This window comes from Dreissena polymorpha, chromosome 6, assembly GCF_020536995.1.
Source record: "Dreissena polymorpha isolate Duluth1 chromosome 6, UMN_Dpol_1.0, whole genome shotgun sequence".
NCBI lineage: Eukaryota > Metazoa > Mollusca > Bivalvia > Myida > Dreissenidae > Dreissena > Dreissena polymorpha.
Genome location: NC_068360.1, coordinates 16,263,478 through 16,284,108, shown reverse-complemented (window position 1 = coordinate 16,284,108; position 20,631 = coordinate 16,263,478). Strand labels below are relative to the sequence as shown.

The following is a 20,631-nucleotide window of genomic DNA, read 5'->3' as shown; positions in this document are numbered from 1 at the left end:
AAATGCTTCTGTTATTAATCTACAATGTGTATATATAAATATATATTTATTAATTTTAAGACCCATTCGTTTAATTAAACACGAGTTTATTTCTGCTATTTTTCATTTATTAAACACTTTTATTTGCTAACAGAGAATACATTATTAAAACATGTGTTATATAAAAGTACATGTTCTGGAAATAGTGAACAAATAATTTAAATCCAGAAAAAAATATAAACGTAAATAAACACCTTTAATATATCGACAATTATGTGACAGAAAATGTATGTTTTGAATGTCTTATTACAGTTTTCAAGGATCGCGTACGAGCAAAATCTCAAGGGCAATTACAATACTAATAGTCCTTTCATCGAACAGACAACGAATACATGATAATATAGTTTGAAAATTGGGTTAACACAGCGAGTTTGTGTAATTATTGTCGAATATTAAACAATGGTTAATTACTGACGTTATGCTTCCCGAACATACACAGTGTTCCGGATGATTGAAAATAAACGTTTTAGTGCAGATACATTTTTCCTTTTTACACATTATGATACAAACGTCGGTACCGAAAGAACTTCTTCCAAATCAAACCAACTTACGCAAATAACAATATCGATGTGTGAATGGTTAAAGACTGTCTTATATTTAAAACTTTGTGTGGACTGCAATATCTAACTGGACGCTATTTATCAGATATGCCTGAATAATAAGTTATATAAATTAAATATAATTCGTTTATATAGTATGAATATTCACATTTTAGCACTATCAAAACAAATTGAAAATCAACATTACACATTACGAACAATGACCATATAATATTTTCCGATAAATGATAAGAATGGTAAAACTCTTGCCGCAGAAATACATATCGGGAAATGTCATGTATTTAACATAGTTTAGGTATATCAAAATATTTTAAAACCAAGAATAACAAAGCACTACGCTGTCTGTAGGATGTGTGTCTATGGGCATTTAACACACAATTGGTTCAAAGAGTGTGCATAGCGTAACGTTAATATTGGAAGCGAGATTAGGATTGTCTTGGTAAAAGATGCAAAAGTTGCGAAGGGTATTGGATAATAAATGTATGAGGTAACATTATTCCACACAAACACAGCTAGAACTAAGTATGTTTTAGATGCATATATTGCTTTAAAACTATTGTTGGAAAAGGGTTAGACTTCTATTGTAGAAGCTGTACATTGTTTTTATTGGAACGTGAATACTTATATATAGGAATAATCAACTCAAGAAACATTATCATGCGATACATTCATGTTCGCCGGTGTTTTATATAAGTTTAAAGACGAATTTTCTAAACAGTATAAAAGATAACTTACAGATCGACACAACACATTAGAGAAAGATACAAGCTGCTGTCACCGCCTTTCAGAGGAATGGGGTTTGGGATGTGTGTCTAGCAGCCTTACTTCTCACTTTGCTAACACTTATCACAAAAACGCAAGTTTAAAATTATATATTAACATAGTAGCGTTATTCAAATAAAAGAGCCACTGACGATAATGATATTTGAAAAAAATCATATTCAGCCACTCAATAGATACACCAAAGCATTGAATAATTTAAGCACGATTAAATACAATTTCGATATTATATAAAAGAAATATCGTCTTGTTCTGTTAAAGCTATGCATTAAATTTAATTGAATGTTTTCAGGAAAACTAAACTTAAACTCAATTTCATACATTAATAAGAATATGTTGGCTAGCCGAGATTTATACTTAATACCTAGATTGTTTTGTACTCCGATAACTAAACTAATTCAAAGTGAATATATATATATATATATATATATATATATATATATATATATATATATATATATATATGTGTGTGTGTGTGTTAAATCAAAGGAAAGCGCAGACACAGTAATCAAGAAACACACACCAGTTAAAGTAGCATTTTGCATTTGTAGAACCGGTAAGCATTATTTTAAATAAATGGCTAGGTAAAACCACGTTTCTTCTGCAATTATTCTATTTATACATATTCAAAGTAAATATAACATGCAGACTTACTTTAAACACAGTTAAACAAGACTTCTTACAAAAAGAAAATGCAGTATAAACCACCATGCAGTTGTACATGTAATTAAACAAAATTGCATGCTTTCAGGTATTATTTTTCAAAATAAATCCTCTTTTTACAAACATTTCTCTTAAAACGTTCGAACTGCTTAAAAAAAGAGAAAGATTAAATGGATGTATGATTGGTTTTACTGAAATAAAACCACAGTTGATATCGTTCCGGAAATTAGATTTACATAAGAGAAAATGCCATCTGCACGCCAAATGTGGAATATATCAGAACAGTTGACAATTCACATTTTATGTAATTCCGTGAATTAAAACACAGTTAGGCAGAATACGCTGTTCTTTACACACAATATGCAAATTATGATTGACATATCAACAGTTTGAGTATTTGCATGTGAACAATGTGTTTGTTTTCAATCTTCATGCATATATGCTTTTTGGATTGTACACAGTGTGGCTTAACTATTCACTTGATTGTGAATAGTTGTATAAAACCTGAATTGTATGTTTTGAAATTGTGAGATAGATTTTCGAAAGTCTCATTTCATCTGATTTAAAGATATCGAACACTTATAACTAAGTATATTTCTTTCAATAAAATATATACATATATCTTTTTTTTGCAGCACGTGACAACGTTAGAGTACTTGCATAGTTCATTTATGCATCTTTCAACTGTTAAGCTAGTGCATATCTTGCTCTACGACATCTATTTCAGACTTAGTGAAAATAAAATTGAGACACTTAACTCCAGTTGTCTGGAATCCATGTCGCAATTCTCAGCCATATTTGGACGATGGTTGCCATTAACAGACTGTACACTGTGATATCGTACCATCGATTCAAACATTACATTTGTTGATGTTGTCGTATGCTGTTATGCTTCTAAACTGATGAAATACAACTTTGCAGTACTTTTCAATTACATGTAACTAGCTAGAGCATATATCAAAAGCACACGTCGACAGACCAAAACACCAATGTTGTTTAAAATATGCAATCTATATGATAATGACACTTATATGCAGTTTATGTACCACTGAAGACATTTTTTATGCAACTAATGATTGAAAGGATCACATTCGTTTGCGCATTATTTATGGAAATAAATACTGTTAAAACTCTTCGGGATATTTAAATGCTTCCCAAAACGATATTGACGATTAAGTACAATATACGATAATCACGTTATTTTGAGTGATCATAGTTTAAGACGCTGGATGAAATGTGATATAAAGCCTAGATTTGGATTTTTCGAACAGTTAAGCCTTAAGGAGATACTTTAAAAAAACATCTCTATATCATAATCATTAGTGGCAAGTGAAAATGCCACACATGTAATTGATTTTAATTTGTGAGCGTTAATATTGATCAATGTATTCGTATTAGCATACAGGATATTTAATATAGTTTCAGCTATTAGTTATGTTAATAAAATAGTTATTGCAATGTTTCGCATTTCAAACTTGTTTTCGAGTGTCTAATTGGTATAGGTATGAGAGGGTATATCGATTGGACAAGTTGGTGATTAACAACCGTTTTTGGTATTTATTTATATTAAGGTAACCGTACAATAACCCACATGTTTTTCTTTATTTTATGGAAGACTTTAAAACTCATTACTTTAAATCAAGCTTACATCCCATCGTTTATTGTATCTATTAATACCATATTGTGTACGAGAATATATATAATCTGTCTGTGTTGTACAATCTATTCTCCGATATATTCACCTTCACGACATATGCAAGCAATAAATGCTATGTTTTTTTCCGGTTGTCATTTCTGGTAAGATTTGCCAAATAGTGACAATCAAATTGTATCTACCAGCCGCATTATTCTCAGAAGACTGTGGGTCTGTTGATATCACGAAAATTGCCATCTTTTGGAAGCGGGCATCATTTGCATTGACGTCAATATCGGTGTAAGTGTGCTTATAATGAAAATGTCTCATTTCAGATTTGCATTGTGTCTTATTGTAAATTATACCCATTCGGCAAGAGTTTCAATGTTGCCGTTTTATCCGGGTTGAGCTGCACTGTTTGTGACATTCAGAAATACAGCTATATTTGTGTTGTTTTATCTTAATTTCGATGTAATTATAACTACGCAAAAACTTAGTTTATATTAACTTTGTTGGAATGCAAACGCATCCTACTAATTTGTGCAATTAACACATTTCAAAACGAATAATGATATGTTCAATCGCGCAAAAGATACAAATATTGAAGGATACGTTATTTTAGTTATGGCCGAATTTTACAAATGCTAACAATCTAATTGTGTCTATCTGATGACATATTCTCAAACAATCTAATTGTGTCTATCTGATGCCATATTCTCTGAAGCCTGTGCGTCTGACGACTCTACGTGAAATGACATATTCTTGAAGTGGTATCATTTTTTTGACGTCAATATCGTAATAAAAAAACTAGTAGTATATGATTTAAGTTATATAATTCAAAGTCTGTCTGTATATGTGAAAATCATGTGGCCCTTACGTGTGCAATTTTGACTGTGTTACACTGTAAGTGACAGCTATGAACAAATAATAATTATGAAATATTTATGAGTGCAGTTACAAAAAAAAATGTTCGATACCTTGCAGTAATGCTTAAAAAATATACACTGACATACGTTGACATATTCTTCAACAATTATTGTCGTTATAAAAACAAAAGCATACGTTTTTGACGATATTGTTTTTTTCCATTTGCTTAAAAATTGTAAACAAAGTACGTACATGAGATGCCCTAGCATGCGTTCATTTTTTAAAATGGTAAACAAATAACCTCGTGAAAATATTATACATTTTATCTGGTAACATAAGACAAATGGTGCGGAAATAAAAGTCTCTACATTAAGTAGTTCGGTGTTTTTCAAATGTCCTTAATGCAAGGCATGGAGGAGTATTTAAATAGATTTAATACTACTATCCCTGAAATAAATGTTGCTTGATATTGATCAGAGATGTAATTTCCAGCAGAAAAAAAGACATAATCCTTCTTTTTTTAGAAATTTAAGATAGCACTTATCATATGAGCGGTTATCAAAACTGTTCGGGATTGAAAACTGTAGAATGCTTTGTAAAATCCATTTTAATATTGGGGAAAGGTAAAGCTTTAAAGTTGTTTGTGACCGCTAACATCTTCAAAAATAGGGAAGGGCTTTTTGTACTTAAACAATACACAATCTATTTCCTAACTAAATAATTATGTCAAATGACACATTTATTTTTTAACAATGTCTAATACATTTTGTCTTTTATTTGAGAAAATCGGGCAAATGATAAAATAAGTTAGCATGGAATATCGAAACAATGATGTTTTAAGGTGTTTGGAAAATCACTTGAATAACTTTATTGAAATTAATTTGTTAAAGTAAAGACCGTTTGAAAAAAGAAAAACATATTCAAAAATGTTACCTCGCAAAACAACTGCATGTCCCCAATATGTTTTTGTGTTTACATTGTTTATTTTAATTATATATGATATATGATCATATTATATATGATAATCAATGGTCAAAATCAAAATAAATATATACGCTACATATGATATACTGTAAGAAATCAAACATAACCACGTATGTTTTTTTTATTAAAACATTTAGATCTATCTTAATATAAGATTGTTTTCAATGTCTTTCTGCAACTTATTGTTTTACCTTTTCGAAAATCCCGTGTCGCTACGTGCTTTTTTGTGCAAACAACGGTAATCGGGTTACGATGATTAAAGAATGGAAAGGAAACAATTCCATACGCTAGTATTAACACTCAATTAATAATACCAGATATTGATATCTTAAACGGTTAAGTCTTAAGAAAGAAACGGACATTCTCCTAAAGTAATATCCTTTTTTCTTTCCATTGGATGCTTTCACCCAAATGGGATTCATCTTAGCCAAGAAATTAGATATTTGCAACAAGATAGAATATGAGTTCTCAGCTGGAAAAATCCGCTTGTATTTAAATCCATGTTTAAGATATTTTAATAAACGAATTTGTTATTGGTAAGTTTTTTGTAAACATGTTATGTAAGTATTTAACTTTATTAACAGAAATGACTTAATGTGAAGTTAATTATCCGTGTCATTTCTTGAGAAAACTCAACTAACAAGATTCGTATGTCAATACGGCAAACATATGATTTACAGATGCGTGTAAGTCACATTATTCATTTCTAACTCGCAACGTGTAAGTAACGTTACGCCTTAATGACGTGTTTTTCAGGATTGCACACAATATCGATCTGACAAGTAATAGCATAACTATATGACACTTATTGAAATTACACCGACGCGCTTTTAATAAGGCTTTTAAAATCAAGTATATGCATAAAGTTCTTCCAAACGTAATGTTCGTACTGAAAACGTATGCTGATAGGAAAGAAATGAATTTCTCTGCAAGTGAACACGTCTTGCAATATGGATAAATTGGAAATAGACATATTATGCATTATTGGCCGCTTTTGCCCACACATATATAATGGGATTGTTATATCATCTGTCCGTATTGATATAAAACTGTTCAATGGCAGATTAGGAAATTCGCATGCCCTGTTTCCTTTCAGTAATATAACAATGATGTAACATTTTACTTGACATATATCGAGTGGATTCATACTTAATTGAATACACTAATACCGTGTTTAAACTAAAACGGGATCCAAGTATTTATTAACATGCCTCGATAGTGTAGAGGTTATTTCGTTCTTTGTTTCTCCTTAATAAGCTATCAAGAACCCGTAATCAAATGTGGCATCAATGGTTTGTAAACATAGAGTATTATATTCCTCCTTAATTTCCTAAGTTACATATACAACAAACACACATACAACAAATCAAACCGAATTCGAAAATAATAATATCCATGCTTCTGTTATGGCTTATATAGATTTGTTTGGATACTATGGGGACATAACATGTATTAATGGTGAATTTTTATATGTACCAATTACATCCTGCTACAATACCTAAAGGCAACGTGACAAAATGACGTTCCGCTGTATCTGCTATAAAATTACGTTTAGACCACAAGCGATATCGAATTGTGCAAATGTCAGATATGATAATTGTTTTAAATTGTTCTCTTTCTGTTGCTGACGTCAAGAAAATAGTTTGTATTGAGAAAGTCTTGAGACACCGACAACCCTTCGAAACTTGTTCCAAACGGCCAAACGTATACATGCTTGCCCAACCCAGATGAAGTAAATATAGTCACATTCAATGAAATAGTTTGAATACAGTCAATGCCGATTTTTTTAATTCAGTCAACTAAACACGTGGAGTGCCTAAGGCAAACAAATCGAATGTCCTTAAAATATACGTATTCTTAAATATATAAAAGCAATTAATGAATTATTTGATATCAAACCATAAAAAACAAAGCACTATTTTAAGAATCTCGTACGCCTTTTATTTGATGCGTGGATGTGGAAATTAAATATCTAATTGGTGTCAATGGTAAGCGAATTTTGATGTACACTAATGGCAGTTTTTGATGCATTAAACAACAGAGCATTGAGCATATATGTACTTGTTTTATTAAACACACAGTCGTTATTTTCCAAAGGAGTTACAGATGGCTCAAATTATTTATGTTCAATTGCTTCAAACGTAAACAACCTCTTATGTTATTAAATAAATTGTTATTGTATTATAAGGAATACTAAAGTGTATGCTAATTGTATCGTTTGATGTTTGAGCAACGTGTTCCTCATACACTGTTTTCCAGTGCATCGAATTTGAAAAGGTCTCACACTAAATGGAAAATATCGACGCCTAATAAGTTATTTTAATATTTTTAAGGTTTTTTATCATCTGCTAAAATTTGAAAAATGTATATTTTAGACAGGCCTTGCAAAACTCTAGCCTGTTAATTAAGTCGTATAACTACATGCAGTTTAAACATTCCTTATTGTGTATGTGTTTCATAAAAACAAAACCGGAATAAACAAATATTTTGTAGAAGTACCATTTGTAAATAAATGTATACAATATAATGGAGTAATGAATATTTGCAGTTGATATACATATATCCATAAATATACAACCAATAAAGTTATGTTTTGTATTAATGAAACGTGTGTTTCAATATCACATTACTTACATTTAAGTTTTAAATAATTATTATACAATACGTGATAATATTATTTATGACCTTAAATCTAAACTTAATGCATGCAATCGGTTCCATTGTTTGAGGTAACGGATGAAGTTTCATAAGAAGAACTTTTATTTCAACATATACATATACATATACACAATTGAAATAGACCTTTATGATCCTTGTTCAACAAACAAGATGTTATATCTACATAAATTTACAATTTGGTGACATTAGTGCTTAAATACATGTCATGATGTAATAATCATATCGGAGTATTTACAAAATTTGCTAAAACATGTAGAGTATGTTCATATATGGTGTGTATATGTACATAACTTTATATTTATAAAGAATTTCATTCTTAAGAATTGCATCATACTCACATGAAGATCTAATATTACATATCATAGAGTGATTGAAAACATAAGTACAATATATCACTACAATGTTGTAATAACTATGATATCTGCGTAAACTCAATAATCATAATGATGCACGCATGAAAACGATACAGCTATATACATATTTTGAAGCGTACACAAACTTAATTTCAATAAACGATATAAATATTAATGCAATGTATAATGTGTTTTTCTCACTTTGAAAGCTTTGCTTACATATACAGCTAGGTTTCGTAATATTTCATGATTATCATTTGTAATCAGCTCGACTGTTTTAAACATATTTGGTCTATGACAGTAATACTGCTTAAGATATTTTCCTCGTAAGCTATCATATAACATACACTCAAACAGAAAATGAAATTCGTCCTCTAATTTATTACATGTGTTACATAGTCTTAGTTCCCTTGGCGTTCTATTCCATCTACCTGTTTCAATATTTAATCTATGTGATGACATTCGTAACTTTGTAAGAGCATTTCTATAGGATTTTACATTTACATGTTGAAGATATGGTTGAAATTCGAAATTACAGAAAGTGTTATAGAATATCGCTCTAGATGAATTTTCCAATCTACTATGCCAGTCCTGTACAAAAATGTCCTTAACACGTTGTTTAAATACACTAATAAACTGGCTATTATTTCCAACATAAATCTGAAATGCAATAAAGCAATGTTGTGTCCCATTTGTTTCAGGAAAACTTGCAACGTCTCTACGTTACTATTTGTATTTTATGTATTCATATACATTGTCATTTTTTTTCGGTTTCACTGTGTGAAGTATTTGAATAATATCCATAACTCTAACCGGATAGCAGAATCAGAGGGGGTAATCACGTGATTATCAAGATGGCGACGTCCATGCCGAGGCCGGTATTGTTCGCCGTTTTATACCATTTAATAAATTGTTTTATTTTTTTAAATTCAGCCCACTTTCCAGACATATTATCAAGAAAGTTACTGGCGTTTATTTTCTAGTAATATTCGCTCTATATCTTGACTTTACTTGGTGCGAAATTTCTTAGCGGGATGACCTAATTAGGGCTCGGCTAAGACAATTTGAGGGGAGTAAAGTCGAGATACAAAGCGAATTTAAGTACGAAATACGCTAATCACATTTTACTGATATGGTTGGAAAGTGAGCGTCGTTTAAAAAATAAAGCAAGAGAAATAAAGGGAATAAAACGGCGAAAAAAACTGTCTCGGCTAGGACGTCGCCATTTTGACTATCACGTGATTACCCCCTCTGAGAATTATTCCCTCTCTCTGTACTTAAAAATTGAGTAAAGGCAAACGTGTATTTTCTCCATGTTAATATTTCTACTACAGATATTCAATTGCAACTTCACACAAGTTTTCTCTGTCTGTTTGTGTAAAAGTTTACCAAGTTATTTAACTCTCACATGCATTTAGAACAATCATTCAACTGTGTGTTCCTAAATACCTTAAAATATAGATAATGAACATCTCCATTTGTGTGCATTTATTACATATGTTGCAAATTAAACTGTATAATGTGTTCAGGGGCTCAAGGGTATTAACATTCATTGACCAAAACGTTAAATTGCAATCAGCTTTTAAGCGGGGTGATGACCCCTTTTGCATTAAGATCATTTTAAGGTTTTCGGCGTGCAAGATGAAATGAAACTGTTTTTTTCTTCAGTGAAAGGATCGATTTTTCATGCACTTATTACATATAATCCTTATTTCTCTCAGATTTAAATTCAAGCGTCACACATTCGATGTCAATCACCAAAGATACGTCTGACTTGCAATTCAGCAGAATTATGTCCCTTTCGAACTCAGAACATTCAGGTTAAAATTTGCAGGCAATAACTCAATGTATCTATTTATTCTACAAATAACTAAAACTGTACGTATGTGTTTTGTGTCTTTATAAAAAGTCATTGAATAAAACTAATAGATTTGACCAGTTTTTGGACAGTATTACGTCCCTTTTTCACTTAGAAACGACCAGTAAAGATTAACCTACAAGACATTCATCTGTAAGTATGAATGCAATAAGTACTTAAATACACTACTTCGTCAGGCATTCAATTGAAACGTCGAGTATGTCGTCAGAAGAATCATGTAAGGCCATCATAGCTCTGAGATTCACTCAATCAAAATAGTGACCATTAGTATACTTTTGGGTTCAGTTGTTTTAAATTCATGGTATCTTTTGAAAAACAAGTATAACATATTAACGCTCAATAACTTTATAATGAAATGGAATGTTATGCTGGTATGCTCCAGGCTGATCTAACGAGGGAATGATTTGGGGCAAATGAAGTTACGCTCACTGTAAAATTATTAAAAAAATTGTTTCCGCTTACCTTTAGTGTTGATAGTGGCGTTGTGCTGTAATTTTGTTTATCTGTATATTACATGCATATCTTGGGTTGGATCGGTCAGTTGGATCGTTGTTATTTAAATATGATATTTTTTCTACTAAATAAATCGAGTTTGATTTATGTAGTGTGTTGCTTCTTTACATGAAGCTTACTTGGTAATTAGAATAATGGCACAGTCATCATGTTTTATTTATAAATTTGTAGGTTAAAGGTTAAGAAAACTTTACTTTTTCAACATATATTCAACCAAATATATGTATTTTGGGTTATTGTTACAGATGATTTACATCACAGCGGTGCAGCTCTTGTAAGTGTGTATCTTTAAAATGACCGCAAAAATAATTGTTACCAATTATAAATATACGGGGATCGGTGTATGCATGTTAACATGCTTGCCAGTAGAAATACCCTCGGTATTCCGCATTTATTTTATAAACGAGTTTCAGTGGTGTAGGCTTAATTGTCAACTATAATATCGCATAAGATAAGTTGAGATATACTATAATTCATGATAACATGATAACAAGAAATCATAATAAAGTATATGCAATTTCGAACAATGAACGCAAAAATAATTGTTACCAATTATAAATATACGGGGATCGGTGTATGCATGTTAACATGCTTGCCAGTAGAAATACCCTCGGTATTCCGCATTTATTTTATAAACGAGTTTCAGTGGTGTAGGCTTAATTGTCAACTATAATATCGCATAAGATAAGTTGAGATATACTATAATTCATGATAACATGGTAACAAGAAATCATAATAAAGTATATGCAATTTCGAACAATGAACCCATTTCAGTCAAATATATAGGTCAATTAAACATAATTGTTCATGGAAGACATTCACTTGATTATAGATTTTCCATCAAAGTTTCCGAAGTTACCAGGAAACGAGGGTATTTAAAGAATTGTAATCTGCCTGCTAAGAAATCGTTCTCTGTCTGATATTGATATGGCATTAAGATTCAAAGCGGCAAAAAAAACAAATGCACGCTTCATGTGAATAACTCGAAACATTTTACATTAAACAGCTGTGCACAATGGCACATTTTTCATCATCGATTATTTTAAAAGGTGACAGTATCAATGTTTCATGCGTGTGTCTGATCGCAATGACTTTACTGTTATAACATGTCCGCATACGTTGGAATTTCATGAACTAAATTAATTAATGATGGTTCTCGTTACCGAAGAATTAAACAATAACATGATCATACTCTGAGAATATAAACATTGTAACATATTGTTAAAGAAAGTCTAATAATAACATTAACATTCTCAAGACCAACAAAAAAGCACACTGTTAGAATGGGTCGCTAGTAGTTCAGTTATGCCTTCAATATGTTGTTTCTCAATTCATATTAAGTTTTATCATGTCTATACGATCGTTTTCATTTCTTGGTAATCGAAGCAGATTAAACCTTGCTGAATAACAATCTTAACAATTGTATTACCAGAGCATCAATGTAATGTCATTATAGCTTTAGTACAACTGAATATACAATGTGGCTGCACAGTCAAAAATGCAGTGCACACAATAACACTATAGTTGAATCCCATATTTTCTATGTGAATAAGTTGATAGATTAACAACACACACTTTTTTGTTACAACAGCAAATACGCGTAAAGGTGAAGGTTTCGGTGTACTGCTTAAACAAACGTTGACGTGATCAATTTCTATTAAGTAAACCGAGTCTTGATGTATGGTAATATAAACAGGTAAGTTAACTATTTTATCAACGTCTAGTTCGTATTCATGTGCACATGTTAATGGAAACAATACAACACTGGTGCTCAGAATTTAAATGATACGATAGGGCTTGCACAAAGAGGATTTAAATCAGTTCAAAACAACTTTTTTTTAACGGTTACAATTTAACAAAAGAGATGGTACCCGTTTAACTATTTTATAGAACCTGTTTAGTGGTAGAAATTGATGAAGTCATATCAAATATGTTTGTTTGTACGCGGCGTAACTCATGCCCTTCCGTCATTGGACATGTTTCTGGTTTGTAAGATTGTGTGACTATAGTTTAATTTCTAAATAAGTAATTTTGGGTGATATGTCGTGTTCATCTATGTTTTCCATGTCGTGTGTTTTGGGTCTTATTGTATGGTAATCGATCTTTTAACTGACGAACTTCCTGCTTTTGAAAGATATTATTTCTTGCTGATACATATGGAATTTCTCGTTGTGTTTATTAGCACATATTTCCCATCAAAACATTCGCTATTGATAAACGACCATGTAGATCTTAACGAGTCGAAGCCTTTTTCTGGTTGTTTGTTCTAGTGTTTACACATATCACCATCTACAAGCGCAATAATGCAAGCTAAGAAGAGCGAGTAATCAAATCAAGTCGCAAACAGGGCAATATAATAACCTTGAAAACTGTTACTCCTACCAAGACTCGACATGCCTCGTGAAAAATAACGCATTTATCTAATGTCATGACATTATATTTGAGTTTTTATGTGTCACATTTGCAAACATTTTAATAATGATTTTCAAAGCGAAAATTGTTTAAACATTTGGGTTGAAATAAGTGTGTTTTAATGAATATTTATGTAACACACAGAGTACTTGATGGATTACTAATACACATTGTTTATGACTTTATTTGAAAAAAAGGGTTCTTGTACATTTACACAACTAATACAGGGCTTTTAGTGTTTTATTAAGATTATTGCTTTATTTAAATTGACTGTTTAGAGGACTGTGGTTCAGAAACGCATATATGTGCAGTTTAATATTTCACGAAGGTTATTAGCATTATATTTAAATTAATATGAATCGTATTATATATAACAATTCTTATGCATACTATGAAAATTATAAACGAATGTGTTTACTAGCTTTGTCACACCGTACTTAACTGACTCAAAAATGTCCGTGCACAAATAAAACAATGATTGATCTTATCAATGCATACCATTCAAGGAAACGTCAGGCTGATTAACCATTGATTAAGGTTATTTTTATTCATTTCATTTGTGTACATTATATTGTATCCGCTGATTGATCACATATCAGCTGACCAAACAAAGGTTAATCTATTTAGCAGGAAATGCACCCCACGATTGCGGACATTTATATGATTAATTAAGTGCTGTACGTTGCTCGTGTCACGTGGAGGGCAATCGCTACCGACGCATTTATATTTGGCAATGAATAGACGTTCAATCATAAAGACTATTTGCGGTAAATTCCACTAAGCAAGCCTTAAAGTATCGATAACCGAGAGAGAACATACCACATTTAAAGGGCCAGGCAACCACGACGACGAAGAAAAGAAAAGTTGTAAAATACCGTATTTGTGTACACTTATTAGCTTATATTGATTAAAAAATCACGACTGGTATATTACATTACTTGAACAAAGTACATATTTTCAGTATATTCGGTAATAAAATGTGAAATCGAAAGAACATCGCGAAAAAAGGTGACATAATGATATACACACTATAAACAACGCAAGTAGATTGATCATTTTATTTATAAAATATATACAACGACTAAAGATGTACAATATGCATTCCTGGGTTTGCCACGCGACGATGATGATCAATCTACTGGCGATATTTATTGTTAACTGTTAGACATACCCAGTAAAATTTATTACCGAATATACTGAAAATATGAAAACTTAACAACTTATTTTAAGTAATGTATTATACCAGTCGTGATATTTTAATCTATATAAACTAATAATTGTAAAAACATACGGTATTTTACAACTTTTCTTTTCTTCGTCGTTGTGGTTGACAGTCCCTTTAAGGACCTGACTTGTGTTAGTCTTTGCAACTTATCTTGTATTTTAAGTAGCAGTTAGACGTGTTCTTACTAGTCGATGTTTGATTCTTGATTAATATTTGATTCATCTTAAATTTGTTTAATATATAATAGAAATAATTCAACTGCACGAACATGAATAGGAGAGAAAGTGTTGCGTATATCCAAATATCCATTTTAAAGCAGACCAGCCTAGGACATCCAATATTGAAATAAAATACATTATTTTAAACATTAAAATAGTATATTCAAACGCCTCCGTATTATCAATAAAAGCCAAACTAAACACATGTCCAATTTAATCGACCAACTTCATAGTTTATTAATGCAATTTATTTAAATCGTATAATAAAACGCATTTTAAAAGCAATGGAATATCTGTAAACATATATGTTTTATTTTATATTACGTTTTATTTAATAAATGTGTGCAGGAAATCAAATCGGCTAAAACTATTATTGCACTCGCTCCATATAAAAATATACACACGTCTTCAATATTAAGCAACTATCCTGTTTAAATGTCGTCGTTTATATGCAATGGGCTTTGCACTGTTATTGTTTGTAACATACATGTGTAGCAATACATAAATCTTTCAAACTTTCTCGACGCAGTCTGATTAATTATTACAGAGATTACAAAGAACAGTTTCATGTCTAACAGGAATATTTCAAGCACGAATAAAATTAGTAAACGTTATATTTCTTTCAAAAAGCACAGTTTAAAATAGTCGATCACTATTTAGAAGTATACTAATTTATCTAAGACGAAATATTAAAAGTCAAGACACATAATTTAAAGGTCGTTTTTTGTTTTTTAAATGGTTAATTGTGTTTCAATTCAAACAGATTATTATTCAAATTGCATACAGTTTATAAAAGCCATTGTATAACATTCGGAAATTAGGAGCACTACTATCAAAATTGTTAATCGTGTAAAAGAATGTAACTTTTAATTGCACACGTCTCTGTACTACAAGGTAATTTACAAAATGACAAGCACGGTGTAGAAAAGTTTAAATTTTCAATTTGTCTTACATAACTACATTCTGTATTATAAGACTACGTTTAATTTAGTGGTTTGCATTTTTCCCAGCAGAAGACAAACAATTTAATCTTCGTATACATGATACACCATTCTGATGTTGTTATCTAATTAATGCACTGCACAATTGTTTAATTATATAAATTATTTGTTAAGAAAATAAAGTTTTATCATAGAGCTTCAATACATATGTATGTGTTACACATCTTAACAGATGATAGTTATGTTAATTTATATAAGGCACTGACTTTCAAATTAGGTGTATACATTCTCTCAATATGTTGAAACTTTAGATTTCTGAATAAGTATTATGATTTCGGATCATCGCCTAGGACTTTAAAATTAAAAGCCTCAATAAGGTGAATATATCAGTTACTTCTTTAATATGTAAACAAACAACAGTTGATAAGAGTGCTCTTTATGTGATGATATAATAAGGACAATTTGTAAACTTTCATGCAAAATATGTTAGCTGTCACTAAATTTTTAATTGCAATGTAGTTTGACTTCATTAGCCAGACATCCGCTAAAATACGAGTTTTTGGACAAACGATTGTCCGGTTATAAGTGCAAACACTTACATTAAGTTTATATAATACATCACACGATATTTCAATATTTTTTCAAATTTATTTTACTCACTTGCTGATGCGATTTACACTAAAACGTGCTATCAGGTACTTATGAAGCCTCGGTACGGGGTTGGGCTGCAGGAGGTTTACACATTACTTTTAAGACGCAATATTTTTCCTGCATTATTTCTTCTGTGGACTGAGTGAATTAGCAATTTTCCGCAGCTGAGATGAATAAGTGAAGAATGGATTTTCAATTTACTCTGACATGCATGTCAAGACACATTTTATCATCTGACATACAGACGTGTGCAGTCATATCGGGCGAAGCATGGAGGAATAAACTCTACTGTTTTATGTGTAGCGTACAATAAATAAACATACATAGCTGAATATCTTTATATAACACGATGATATATAATTCATCAATAACTGTTCTTTTCTGAGTACGATATAAGTAAGTAATAAGTAAGTACAATAAAGGCCACAAATCAAAGAATATCGTCAGTATAAGTGTAGGCACGTACTCGGTTACACGTGACGTAAAATAATGTACAGTAATGTTTTCTGTCTTTGTTATATCTAAATGTTTCACTAATCGATTTAAGTTATGGCACATCATGATAAGCGCCATCAAGCAAACGTGACAATTTATTAACTTACTAGGCTTCGAATAGTTATGTCCCGTTAATATTGCACATCGTGTAGATTTAATAGTTGTATCATGTAATGGAAGGGACAAGCTTTATCTTTGAGAAAGTTTTATGCCAAGGTTGCTTGGTTGTATTCAGCACACATATTACGTCATTTTATATCTCATTGAGTTCATTTAGTGAAGCATGTTAGGGCAATCAAGACGTCAAGTGTACTTATATAATATTTGTATTCTTATCCACTACCGAGCGAATGAATAAATGGATAATTGCTTATAATAAATACATTTAGAGTGTATTTATGTATTTATTAGGCAAGTATAGCATTGCCTTCGTTAATATATAATGCATGTTGATATAATATAATTAAACGCGATAATGCCTTATAACAAAACAAGTTTGCGTTGATCATTTTAATTCAATGGCCTTCGTTATAATAATCATTTTGTTTCACACGTAGATTTGCATCTTTGTTTCATTTTGTGACACTTTACAAAACGACATGGCGTATACGAATAAAGAAACTATACCTACATTTTTCTTATGAGTTAAAAAAAACATTATGAACTAAGTGTTAATTAGTGACATTTTAATTGAAAGCATAGGTAGATGTATTTTGAGTAAAATCTAATTATTTCGGAATAATACAGAACAATCCTCAATTGATGTGTAGCATAAAGAACCCTTATTAACAAGTTTAACATTCTATTAGTACAATTTTCAATTGTTATTGAAGAACTTCTAAAGAAAATATCAAGTTATGTACGCGATTGTCTTTAATGTGGTGTGTTTAAGCAATCACGTTAAAAATTGTTTAATTACTATGAAACGCTTTGCACATTTTATTTACCGAATAAGGCATGTGTTTCATTATTCAATACTTTCCACTGAATATATTAACAGATCAACCACGTTCAATGACATGAACTGTAATCTGCTTAGTTCAATAGGGTCGCATGATTGACAACAACAGGATTGACGTAACGCAAAATTAAATTATCATCAGCATGAGATGATTAATCATGATAAATATATAAGGAATAACAGATGGACATGATTACTTCGAAAGAGATTGTGTGGATTAAATTACGTATATAAGGGTTAGGGTTATGGTTATGGTTATATTTACACTATAAATATGTATTATATAGACTTTTTAATAAACGATTATCACTTGAAAGCTTTAAACAAATATTCCGAAAAGATAGCTATAAAGACATAACACTGGTTCTCCGCCTTGGGAGATATGGTCAAGTTCCTGGCGGAGTAATAAATGTGGGTATTTCCGGATCAATGGAAGCATACCAAAGGCACGAAAGTACAGAGGCTGTTTACGAAAACATTCATATGAACCAAAATTCGACATACTATATAACAAAGTTGATATGGATTACTGCATAAGTTTGATAATGTTTATAATAAAGTGATGTTAACACGATTTGGTACACTTTTTACTGTTTTTATTTTAATTCACTCAATCGTTTTATTTATAGCAATACCGTGGACGTTTTGCCAATTAATAGCCATGTGAATTTATAAAAGTACACATATTAATCTACTGATATCCGAAGATCGAACGGCAGAATATATTACTATTTAACAAGATGCAATCATGTTAAGTCAGTTTATTGCATGGTCGAAAGTGTTGCTGTCCGAAGAAGAATTTCATTAGAAATTGCATATAAATACAAAAGGGATAGTATTTATCGTAAACCAATACCGGCAACAATAATATACAATCACCCCGTCTCAAGAAAAGTAATCAAGTTCAGCTTTGCGACCACACCAGACGTATGCAAGTCTGCAGACCATTAATCAATGTAGACCTTATACCGTACCTTGGCACTTATGAAATCGCAGCACATCCTTCAACGTCATTTCTTGCAGTGATATAACACGTGCTCAAATGGCTTTACACTGTACAATTATTTTGTGATTTTCAGCAAATCCCAAAATCGTGTTTGTAAGTGAATAATTGCATGATTCTTAAAAGCAAAAAACGGTTGATCTAACATATAATTGAAGAAGACGCCGTGATGATAAAGGTTAAGGTACATATATTGTTGGGTATAGGAATATAAGTTTGCCAACCAACTACCGATCTTATTCGTCGCTCACAAATATACCTACTTTAAATTGTTTCATAAACCTTCACCCAACAATGATGTTTATGAGCATTTATCCCAATCTGATCAAGATGTTGATATTGAGCTTGGTTCACTGACACGGTTTCGTATACTATTACAAAACATATACCATAAACAATCAAACACAACCGTCCCACTAAACACTTGGTGTCTTCGGAATACCATCGGGCTGAACGATAATGGAATGCGTTAAGGCGTTAACGATGCTTAGTATAAACATGCAGAGAAGGCGAATTTTAAAGATAACAATATCGTCACTGTTTCATTAATTCTAGAGAGAGGTTGCTTTTTGTATAAGTTATATTGGAACAAAGTGTCCTTAATTATTCATACAAACAGATACATTAATCTAGTAAAACGCTCTAACAGTTCGTTACCGTTTCCATTTATGTATTACGCAGTTGCGAAACGGAGATGGCATGCCAGACTCCCTGTTAACAACGAAAATATTTTTGCGTCTGAATGGGATATATCAGTAGTGTAAAGTGTCCTTACCATTGCAGCGATTTTACTGAAACTGACGTCTCATTTCCACTGCAGGAAATCGTATCCGTCATGATCCGTGTGGCAATAACTTGCATGCTCTTTGGCATTACAAGTAAAGAAACAGTGTCATGGGTTTCCCTTGTTTACATGACTTGTTTCAATGATTGTTCGTTTCTCAATGCTCTTTAAACAAAACAGTCGCATTTTGAATGGATAGGTACCAAATATATATTCCATTAGAAATTTAAGGATGATTATACATAGTATATAGCTTTTAAGTAAAATTACAATCATATATATATATATATATATATATATATATATATATATATATATATATATATATATATGGCGCTCATAATCAGATGTGTCTGCAAATGGCCTGCAATGTATGCACCTCGTATTAAAATCCACACATAGCAACTTTGAGAAGAAATATATTGTATGTTAACCGTATTTTTCTACGGATAATTATTGTGTTCGTGTCCAAAACTTAAGAAAATAAAAATATTTTAAAAATTCCGAAAGTTTAGAGACAAGCGTGCTTTTTGCAAAAAATTAAATTGAATTAAAAGCAATGCATCAATTTGCAATTATTGTGTTGGACTCTTCTGTCTCTGTTTTTAAATACATACAACTTAACCTATGTGAAATCTATTATCTAAAATAGTATGAAAAAGTCATCAGATACTCAAACACAGGGCCTAAATCTGGTAAAAAAGCGCTGTAAAATATACTGTCCAAATAGCGCTGTAAAATATACTGTCCAAAAATGTTGATAAACTTAGAGTCCCGATCAATAATTATTAAGGCTCCAAAACAGGGTGTCCGACCATTAACATTGTCCGAAAACTTGTAGTTATAACGTCTTTTGCTTTAAATACTCAGGACAACTTCGATCTGCAGTATAAGAGCACTACGATCGCCACTCTTACGTCAATATAAAGAAGTGAAACTCCAGCTGCTGGAGCAGTATTGCATTCTCATTATAAACAATCTGTTGGTCCTT

The 20,631-nt window shown here is 31.2% G+C and overlaps 1 protein-coding gene across 1 annotated transcript in view; it reads right to left on the bottom strand.

Annotated features, from left to right (window-relative positions):
• Window positions 1-20,631, bottom strand: part of LOC127834339 (cyclic nucleotide-gated cation channel alpha-3-like) — an 82,140-nt gene that overhangs the window by 12,923 nt on the left and 48,586 nt on the right. The window lies entirely within an intron of this gene.